This window comes from Pelodiscus sinensis, chromosome 32, assembly GCF_049634645.1.
Source record: "Pelodiscus sinensis isolate JC-2024 chromosome 32, ASM4963464v1, whole genome shotgun sequence".
Lineage (NCBI taxonomy): Eukaryota > Metazoa > Chordata > Testudines > Trionychidae > Pelodiscus > Pelodiscus sinensis.
The window spans coordinates 11,314,296-11,325,530 of NC_134742.1; positions in this window are offsets into that span (position 1 = coordinate 11,314,296).

The following is an 11,235-nucleotide window of genomic DNA, read 5'->3' on the forward strand; positions in this document are numbered from 1 at the left end:
CCCTCACACACTGTGTGCGTCTCTGTCATTCTCATAAGCCCACAGGCTACGTCTACACTGGCACCCTTTTCCGGAAATGCTTAAAATGGAAAACTTTTCCGTGATACGCATTTTCGGGAAAAGCGCGTCTACATTGGCAGGATGCTTTTCCGGAAAAGCACTTTTTCCAGAAAAGCGTCCGTGGCCAATCTAGACGCGCTTTTCCGCAACAAAGCCCCGATCGTCATTTTCGCGATCAGGGCTTTTTTGCGGAAAAGAAATCTCTGCTGTCTACACTGGCCCTTTTCCGGAACAGTTTTTCCGGAAAAGGACTTTTGCCTGAATGGGAGCAGCATAGTTTTTCTGGAAAAACACTGACGATTTTACAGTAGATCATCAGTGCTTTTCCGGAAATTCAAGGGGCCAGTGTAGACAGCTGGCAAGTTATTCCGGAAAAGCGGCTGATTTTCCGGAATAAGTGGCCAGTGTAGACACAGCCACACTGTCCTTCACTCTCCGCTTCTCACCCAACACGTACGTGGGGGGGGGGGGGTTGTCACTACTTTTACTGCTTGCAAAGTGGGTTATTTTTCGTTTTCGACTGGTCGGTGCATTTCAGCATTTTCATTTCTCTCTTACGCTTAAATGTAATTCTTTGAGGAGCGAGTTCTAAAATGCCAAACCTGTCATATCGTGTCTGGAGTAATTCCCTAGGGCATTTGTGCTCCTGGAGGTGGCTGGCATGTCCCTGCAGCCCCTGAGAAAGGCAGAGCGGCATGGGGGAAGGTCTCCCTATGCCTTCCTAATGTGAGCACCAGTTCCATCCCTGGGGCAACCTATGGTGGATGTTCAAATGTTCCCAAAGTAGGTAGGACTTGACCTACCACCCTGCTGCCGCCCGGGCGAAGGCCCTGTCCCTCTCAAGAGCTCACCCCACCTCCCTAGTCCCTTAGCCTGTGTTGTCTGTCTGGTCAATTGGCAGCTCCTTGTAACGCCCTTTTAGGTACTTTAAAGCTGTTCTCCTGTCCCCTCTCCGTCTTCTCTTTTCCAAACCAAGCAGGCCCAATTCTTTCCATCTTCCCTCATAGCTCATGTTCTTGGGACCTTTCCTCATTCTTGTTGAGCTTGTCCGGACCCTCTCCAATTTCTCCACCTCTTCCTTAAAGAGTGGTGCCCAGAACTGGACACAGCACTCCAACGGAGGCCTAATCCGCACAGCGTAGAGCGGAAGAATGACTCCTCGGGTCTTGCTCACCGCACGCCTGTGAATAGAATCATGTCTGTTTGCTGGTTTTTGGTTTGTTTTTCTGGCAACAGCGTGACACTGTTGACCCATAGTTAGCGGGTGGTCCTCTACGACCCCTAGATCCCTTTCCGCGGGACTCCCTCCTGGACCGTCGCTTCCCCTTCTGTATGTCGGGGAGAAAGCCCAGGAGTTCTGACTCCCCGCCCTCCAGCTGAAGGCATCGCTGGAGGAGACGGGGGAGAGCAGGATTGCCTCCGGGCAGCAGCTGTTCTTTGTGTGGGCGCCTGCCTGGCCATTGGCCAAAGTCCAGTGTGTTCCTTGCTGTCCTCCACCCACCCTGGGGTGTGATCTTTGGGGGCTGGCCCCTAGGGCATTGTGGCAGGATAAAGCCAGCCCCAAGCCACCCTGCTGTGAGCCAGGAGAGTGCATCTGAGAAGTCTCCACTCCTCTGACCCAGCATCTACCTTGACACAGAGGAACCCAGCATGGCCCAGGCTTTTTTCCTCCCAGCCTCTGTGCTGCTCTGCCTCGTGCTAGGGGGTAAGTTCCATCTGCGGCTGCGGGGGGTGGGGGGGGAGACAGAGCTGGAGCCGCGCCTGCTGTGGGGGACACCCCTTTCCTCCTATAACCAGAGATAGAACCCAGGATAGAACCCAGTGAAAGGACCCAGCTAGTTCAGTGGATCGAGCGTGAGACTCTGCAGGCGTCTTTCGGAAGAAGCTTTTCCGGAAGAGATCTTCCAAAAAAAGCTTCTTCCGAAAGAGCGCGTCCACGCTGCAAAAGCGCGTCGAAACAGCAGTCTGCTTTTTCGAAAGAAAGCGTCCACACGGATTGGCCGCTCTCTCGCATGTAAGTTGTGATTACTCTGGACGGAGTGCCTACCAGGGCACCTGTGCTTTTTCCTGGAGGCCTCTTCTTTCGAAAGAACTCCCTTTTCTGCGTCCACACGCCTTTTTCCGAAAAAGCTCTTTTGCAAAAAGGCTTCTTCCTCATAGAAAGAGGTTTACCGCTGTCAGAAAAAAAAAAAAAACCCTCCGTTCTTTCGACTTTCTGTCAAAATAGCAATAGCAGTATGGATGTAAGTGTAGTTTTTCCGGAAAAACGCTGCAATGTAGACAAATCTTTAATCTCTGGATTGTGGGGTGGAGCCCCATATAGTGGGAGACGAGGGAGCTTAATGGCTACAGCACTGCCATGTGGGTGGTCCAGATTGAGATCTTTACTCTGCCTGATTCAGAAAAGAGGTTTTCAAGTACAGGCAGTCCCCGGGTTACGTACAAGATAGGGACTGTAGGTTTGCTCTTAAGTTGAATTTGTATGTAAGTCGGAACTGGTACATATTGTAGGGGAAACTCTAGCCAAACATTTCTCCAGAGCTCAGTTTTATTCTCCCACACCTCACTTCCCTCAGTCCTTTATTCTCAAGCTGAGGTGTCTGCTGAGAAAAGCCGCTCCGCGTCTCCCTGGTCTGCTGGGGGAGGGGGCGCAGCTAGTGCGGGGTTGCCTCACCCCGTTTGAAAGTAGGGATCCGATGTAAGTCGGATCCATGTAACCCGGGGACTGCCTGTACCTGAAAAGGTGTTACAAGCCAGGGTACGTGTACACTGCAGTTTTTTCAGAAAAACTGTCATTTTTCTGAAAAAAACTTCAGTTACAGCCACATTACAATCATGTTCTTTCCGAAAAAAATCAAAAGAACAGAGGGGTTTTTCCAACAGCGGTAAACTTTTTTCAGCGAGGAAGAAGCCTTTTTCTGAAAAAGCTTTTTCAGAGTTCTTTCAAAAAAAGGCATGTGTGGTCAAGGAAGAGGGTATTTTTTTTTTTTCAAAAGAAGAGGCCTCCAAGAAAAAGCACAGGTATCCTAGTGACTACTCGGTCCATAGTAATCACATGTTACACGTGAGAGAGCATCCAATCAGCATGGATGCTATCTTTCGAAAAATCAGATCGCTTTTGGAATGCACTTTGGCAATGAGGACACTCTCTTTCAGAAGAAGTTTTTCCAGAAGATCTCTTCTGGAAAAGCTTCTTCCAAAAGAAGCCTGAAGCCTAAACAGAGCCTGCAGCGGGAGAAAAATTGTTCCCCTCGGCCTTTGAGGACAGGACAAGAAGCAATGGGCTTAAACTGCAGCAAGGGAGGTTTAGGTTGGACATTAGGAAAAACTTCCTACCTGTCAGGGTGGTGAAACACTGGAATAAATTGCCTAGGGAGGTTGTGGAATCTCCGTCCCTGGAGACATTGAAAAGCAGGATAGACAAAAAATTGGTCAGGGATGCTCTAGATCAGGGGTGGAGAACCTCAGGCCAGGGGGTTGAATGTGGCCCCCTGCATCTGGGGCTCCCCACAGCATAGGGGAGGCCTGTGCTGTGGGTCCAGCTGCACAAGGCAACAGTGGGGAGCCCACAGAATCTACTAAGCTCCCCTCCCAGAACCAGAACAGAACCCAGGAGTCTACTGTGACCAGTAGACTCCCCTCCAAGCCGAGGCTGCAGGCCGGCGATGGAAGCATTCCCTTGGGAAGGGGGGTGGGGTGGGTGGCCCCAGCCTGACGGGGATTTGCTCGTGTCCCTCCGCAGCCGACGCCCTGAGCTGCCGGGTCTGCAGCAGCATTCACCCAAAGATGCCCTGCATGCCCGAGAAACTGAGTTGCAATGCCCTCCTTCCCAAGGAAAGCTGCCTGGCCATCACCATCTCCAGCGGTAAGGACCAGGGGGGGTCTGGCTGCCCATGTCTCCGTTCTCCCTCAGTGGCTCTGCTCCACAGGCAAAGTCCCCCCCCCCCCCACACACACACACACACACAGACGTCCATCTAAAAATCTAACTCCCCCTTGTCTCCCCCCCACACACACTTCACATCCCACACCTTGTCTCCCGTCGGAGCTGAGGAAGTTAGCCCTGCCCTCTGTGTTGGCCACACTCACTCCCAGACGGTAACCACACCCCTTTCCTCGTTAGGGTGTGGGCCTCTTATTTACCACTGGTGGCCCATCTCTGTCTGAGTTGGCCCCGCCCCCCTCTGCTGGCCACACCCACCTAGAAGCATTGGACCACCTACCAGCGTCCTTGCAAGACATGGCTTGCACTGTAGCCCAGGACATCGTGTTAAACTACGTCCCACCTCCGCACCCTCCCTGGCCTTCCTTTATAAGACCCTCTTAGCGCCACTTCCTTTGCCCCCAGCCAATCAGCACCTCTGGTTTTCCGTGATGTTTTGCAGCCTGTTCTCCCAACAACCTCTCCTCCCCCCCACACACACCCTACCACACCTGATCCTGCCCCACGCTCCACAAACGAGGGGATCCAGCCCCTGAAGCCCACAAGCTGCTCATCCTCCTAAGGCTGGGGAGTGATTTGTCATGGGTCCCCAATCTGGTTCTCTTGGGGCACGTCTACACTAGAGCGTTACTTTGAAATAGCGCGTGGCTATTTCAAAATAACCAGGTGAGCATCCACACAGCAAGCCCCTTCTTTCGAAATTATTCTGATTTCAAAATAAGAAACCCTCATTTCATGAGGAATAATGCTTCTTTCAAAATAGCACTAGTGCGGACACTCCACCGCTGCTGTTTCGAAATAACTACTCCCCAGCACCTTTCAGAGTCATTACCCACCAGTGCTTCCTAGGGCTCTAAATCGAGGTAGCGCATCGACATTAGGGGAACCTGCCTCTAATTAATTTCGAGGCTTCCCTGTAGAGTGGATGCTCTATTTCGAAATAGTTATTTCGGGAGTTAGTATTGCAAAAATAACTTATTTTGAAATACCTTTTGGCTGTGTCTAGACTGGCAAGTTTTTCTGGAAAATCATCTGCTTTTCTGGAAAAACTTGCCAGCTGTCTACACTGGCCACTTGAATTTCCGAAAAAGCACTGACGATCTCATGTAAAATCATCAGTGCTTTTCCGGAAAAACTATGCTGCTCCCGTTTGGCCAAAAGTCTTTTTCCGAAAGACTTTTGCGCAAAAGGGCCAGTGTAAACAGCACAGTACTGTTTTCCACAAAAAAGCCCCAATCGCAAAAAAGGCGATCGGGGCTTTTTTGCGGAAAACCGTGTCTAGATTGGCCACGAACACTTTTCCGCAAAAAGTGCTTTCGTGGAAAAGCGTCCTGCCAATGTAGACGCGCTTTTCCGAAAATGCTTTTAACGGAAAACTTTTCTGTTAAAAGCATTTTCGGAAATTCATGCCAGTGTAGACGTAGCCTTGTAGTGTAGACGTACCCTTAGGCTATGTCTACACTGGCGGCTTCTTGCGCAAAAACATCTTGCGCAAGGGTTCTTGTGCAAGAAGTCTTGCGCAAGAAAACGTCCACACGGCCATGTGCGAGCTGCGCTTTGGCACAAGAGTATCCATGGCAGTGTGGACGCTCTCTTGCGCAAGAAAACTCTGATGGCCATTTTAGCCATCGGGCTTTCTTGCGCAAGAAATCCCTGCCGAGCGTCCACACTACCCTCTTGCACAACAGCTCCTGCACAAGAGGGCTTACACCTGTTAAAAAAGAGCGCAGCTCTTCCGCAAGAAGCCCTCTCTTACCACGCCGTACGGTAAATTTCCTTGCGCAAAACCGGGTGGCCAGTGTGGCTGCTCTGCGGATTCTTGTGCAAGAACAGCTGTATTTGCGCAAGAAGTCGGGAGTGTAGACATAACCTTAGGGTATGTCTATACGGCAGAGTTTTTCTGGAAAAACGACACTTACGTCCACACTGCAGTTGTGTTCTTTCAATGGTAAGTCAAAAAAAACAGAGGGATTTTTCTGACGGTAGTAAACCTCTTTCTATGAGAAAAAAGCCTTTTTCCGAAAGAGCACTTTTGGAAAAAGGCGTGTGTGGAGGGGAAGAAATTTTTTTTTTCGGAAGAAGAGGCCTTCAGGAAAAAGCACCGGTGCCCTGGTGGTCACTCTGTCCATAGTAATCACAACTTAAATGTGAGAGAGCGTCTAATCAAATGTGGACCAGGAGCGGCCCGTGAGCTTAGGCAGACTAGGCAGTTGCCTAGGGTGCCGCCAGCCCAGGCGCCCGATGATGATGTCACGGGGCGCCTTGGCACCCCGTAATTACATCATGGCCATTGACGGCCGTGCATGCGGGGGCACCAATTGCGCCTTCCGCCTGGAGTGCCAGCTGCCAGCTGGTCTCAGGCCGCTCCTGATGTGGACGCTATCTTTTGAAAAAGCAGATTGTTTTTTCATTGCGCTTTTGCTGTGTAGACGCTCTCTTTCAAAAGTTTTTCCAGATCTGTTCCGGAAAAGCTGCTTCCAAAAGAAGCCTGCAGTCTAGACATAGCCTCAGACATGCTCCTGGGGTACTCCATCGTCTACATTCATCCTGGCAGAGGGGATCCTGCAGGCCCTGCGCCTAAGCCCGGAAACTGGTGTTTCTGACATACCGAGGCCCTTGGACACACAGACGCATTCCCTCATAGCACACTCCTGGATGGGACAGCTATGGTTTCTCCCTCTCTCTCTCTCTCTCACACACACACACACACAAGCTCAGAAGGGGACATGGTTTCATCTTGGCCTGCCAGATGGTTTAACCATAAATACTGAATACCTCCCCCCCCCCCAAAAAAAAAACACTAGGGAAAAAATTCTGTTGAGAAAAAAAAGGGGGAGACCAATGTTGTTGAGGGGGAAAAAAAGGCCCCTGTGAGTTATTAAGCAAAAAAAATAAAATCAAAAAATCCAGCATGGCCCCTTTAAGAAATGCCTTTGAGGCTTTTTAGCCCTAACAGTCTGCCAGCGGCTGTCCACCATCTTATCTGCCTGCTCCGGGCCAGACAGCTCCCCTATGAAACCAGGTAAGAACCTAGGATTTTCACCCCCTGGCCAGGAAAAAAAAAAATCAGAAAATACAGGACATTTTAGGTGTTTGGTATTTTCTGGATTTTTTTACCAGACAGGAGACGAAAACACCGGACTGTCCAGGTCAATGCCGGACACCTGGCAACCTTAATTTCATCTAAGCTGGCACCTATATAAGGTTGGCAGACATCCTTTCTTAAAGCATTGTGAGAGCTAATACCAACTTTCATTTTGAACCTTTTTTTTTTTTTTTTGTATCTTTTTAAATGTTCACCACGGTGCAAAATTCCAGGGTGTCAACATTGTTTTTCAATGTTGTATCGATGTCGATGTTTAGATTTGCAGGAAATTGTGGGGACGGGTGTCAGGCAATCGGGGAGAGGGGGGTGGACAATAATAATTTCCTGACAGCAGAGGTTGAGATTTGAAAAGGAAAACCCATTATACACAAATGATCAATATCGCATATCGAACAAGACAGTGGCAATAGCCTTGAAACGGGCTCTGATAAGTTCACACGCGGCATTTTTCTGACGTGGCATTGTAGGCAGAGTTCAGTGCTGGAAATGTATTTTGCTGCCTTATCTGTGTGTGGCGAAATGGACATTTACCCACAAAAATGGAGGCTTTCCAGACCTATCCATATCCCAACTGAATATCTCCGCTGCAGGTGACGAGGTGCAGCAGAAGATGCTGGGCTGCATCCAGACGAATCACAAGAAGTGTGGTATGACCTGGGAGGACCCAAAGACAAACCGCAAACTCGAGTACAAGTGCTGCTCCAACGCCGACTACTGCAACGAATAGGGGGCTGGCGCCAGCCGAGGCGCCCCCTGGATGGGGTGCAGGGCACGACTGTGCGAACCAGATGCTCACGCCCCCTGCTGTAACTTCCAGCTCCCTCCTCCCGCGGCAGGGTCAATACAGCCGAGTCCAGAGCACTGGTGTCTTGGGAGATTCATTTCTATCCGTCCTGAGCTCAGAAACCCACACAGCAGGGGGGACACAGGGTGGCGGGTGGGAGAATGCTCGTTCTACTTCAGAGGTTCCCAACCTGGGGTATGCAAAAGCGGCGAGGAGTCCTGTGGCACCTTATAGACCTGTGGTCACCAACCAGTAGATCGCGATCTACCGGTAGATCTCTGTCGGCAGAGGCATGTAGATGAGACACATAGGCAAAGGCAAATGAAGCGGTGATTTAAATGATCGCGGCTTCATTTAAATTTACATGGCTGCCGCGCTGAGCCGACAAACAGCTGATCAGCTGTTTGTCCGCTTAGCGCGCTAGTCTGGACGCTCCCCTGTCGACATCAAAGCCCTTTGTCGGCAGCCCCGTTACTCCTCGTGGGATGAGGTTTACCGGGGCTGCCGACAAAGGGCTTTGATGTCGACAGGGGAGCGTCCAGACTAGTGCGCGAGCCGACAAACAGCTGATCAGCTGTTTGTCGGCTCAGCGCGGCAGCCATGTAAATTTAAATGAAGCCGCGATCATTTAAATCGCGGCTTCATTTGCCTTTGCCAAAACAACAAATCTACATGCCTCTGCCGCCAGAGGCATGTAGTTTAGACATACCCTAAGAGTAGCTCTTGAGCCCTCTCTGAACTGCGCGCCTGCGCAGTACATTTACCTTAGATTTCCTCATTTGAGGAGCAGCTACTCACTGAGCAACAGCACAGATGAGTAGCTGCGAGAAATGGTGGGGATTTAATTTTTGAAAGTAGCAGTATAAGGATTGGGGGTAGCAAGTGATGGAGAGGAGGAGAATAGAGAGGACGGGGCTTCAAGGAAGGGGCGGGGCGGTAGATCTTGGCTTGGTCTATCATTTAAAAAGTGATCTTGGGTGTAAAAAGGTTGGAGACCACTGTTATAGACTAACTGAAGTGTAGGAGCATAAGCTTTCGTGGGCAAAGACCCACTTCGTCAGATGCATGCATCTGACGAAGTGGGTCTTTGCCCACGAAAGCGTATGCTCCTACACTTCAGTTAGTCTAGAAGGTGCCACAGGACTCCTCGCCGCTTTTGCAGATTCAGACTAACACGGCGACCCCTCTGATACTGAACCTGGGGTATGTGTACCCCTAGGGGCCACGAGAAGCTTGTCAAGGGGGTACAGGGAATATTTGGTAAATAATTAGATCATCCTAACTGAAATATTCCCAAAGTAGTAGTGTGAGTGAAAAAAGTTGTGGATTCTAGAGTCTAGAATTTATTTCCTTTCATATTGAATAGGGGGTACGGGAAGGTTTACTAAAAGCCAAGGGGGGACGGGGACCGAAAAAGGTTGGGAACCCCTGCTCTACTTGGTACGCCCCCCCATGGAGGGGGGGATATGCATTTGGTACCTTCCACAATGGGGTGGGTATGAATGTGGTTCCTTTTGTAATATAATAGGTGGTCTGGGCTTTGCTGAAAGGGGCAGATCGGGGCACATTGCTTAGAACCAGGGCTACTTATAGCCCAAGACTGGGGCCCTCCTCTATAAGGCACCAATCCGCCCTTCAGCTACCACTCTGGCCAGCTAGGAGTTGCAGAAGCAAATCTCTCTGTTCTTCCCCTTTTTTTGATCTGGAGTTCAAGGCCGACCGCGCTCTCCTTCTCTGCTTGTGTAACCTCGGGGAGGGGGGGGGGCGCTAGACGTCACTGCCCATCTCCAGTGTCTAGAAAACCCCCCAGCTCCCATAGAAAGTAGCTGGAGACCCAGAATTCAGCCTATCAGGAATTTCAGCAAGGATGGTCCCGTGTCACGCCTCCCCACATTCTAGTCCCAAAAGAAACGAAAGAAATGAGTTTCATGAAACAACGTCATAAAAGCTCACGCTGAAGGGACAAATAAGAATCGAAGTTTTACAACAGAACCCACAGACCTCGGCTTCACGGTTACAACCACCATCAAGAGAAAACCAAAAGTAAAAGGTCCTGATCCAAAGCTCAGTAGACCTGGTTCTGCGGATCCAAGCATGACTACACCACTGTAATATAAACAGGTGGTCTGGGGGCACCATTGAGAGGGTCAAATCAGGGTGAGTTGTTTCGAACCAGGGCCATTACAGCCCAAGATTGGGGTCCTCTTCTATAAGGCACCAAACCGGTAGCTGGCATTCTGGCCAGCAAGAAGTTCCACAAGCAAACCCCTTCGACACTCCAGCTTTACCTGGGGAGGGGGAGCAGTTGCTCCTGGGCGCCACATTAAGGGGGCACTACTTTATTCCCCCTCTACTCCCCCTGTCATCCCTCAGCTCGCCTGCTCCTCCTCCACCCACTTCTCCTAGGGCCGGGCTCAGCCGTGCGCCAGGTTCGGGGCCCCGCCACCCAGCGACGATGGGAAGCAGAGAGGGTGCAAATTTTGCTTTTGCCCCTGGGCACATACTACCCTCGCTACACCTCTGCTGGTCCCACAGTCCCAGGACAATTTATACCTCAGACTTTACCCAAAAGAGCGTGCTGGGCCAATCCTTTAAAACCTAAAATCGAAAGGTTTATTAATAAAAGGAAAAGGTTGGAAGCAGAATTGTTAAAGCCCATTTCATACATTAAGTAGCAAATGCTTGCTGCAGGGTCTTAGCAGAGATGTTAACAAACTGCCAGATAAACGTCGCTGGAGTACAGCCTATGTTAGAATACATCAACGCTTCTTCCTGGCTCTCTGTCCATAGCAAAAACGCTTCTGTAGTCAAGAGCAGGAGTGAAGACAAAGATGGAGGCACCCCCTGGGTACTTTTATAATCTTGTCCATGCGGAGGGAAATCCATCGTTCTCCTGAGTACCTCTGAAAATGGAGCTGATCACATGATTACCGTGTCCTTTTTAGGCAAGGAGCCATGGAGTATCCAGGTATGTCCTCCTTAAGCGAGGGGCCATTGTGTGTTCCTTGGGTGTCAAATGGCCACCCTTAAGAGCCGTTGTCCATGCAACATTCACTGGGTCACCACCCCTCACAACAGGGGTACGTCTACACTACATGGCTCCGTCAACGGAGCCATGTAGGTTTGTTTATTGGGCAAAGGGAAATGAAGCCGTGATTTAAATAATCGTGGCTTCATTTAAATTTACATGGCCGCCGCGCTGAGCCGACAAACAGCTGATCAGCTGTTTGTCGGCTCAGCGCGCTAGTCTGGATGCTCCCCTGCCGACATCAAAGCCCTTTGTCGGCAGCCCCGGTAAACCTCATCCCACGAGGAATAACGGGGCTGCCGACGAAGGGCTTT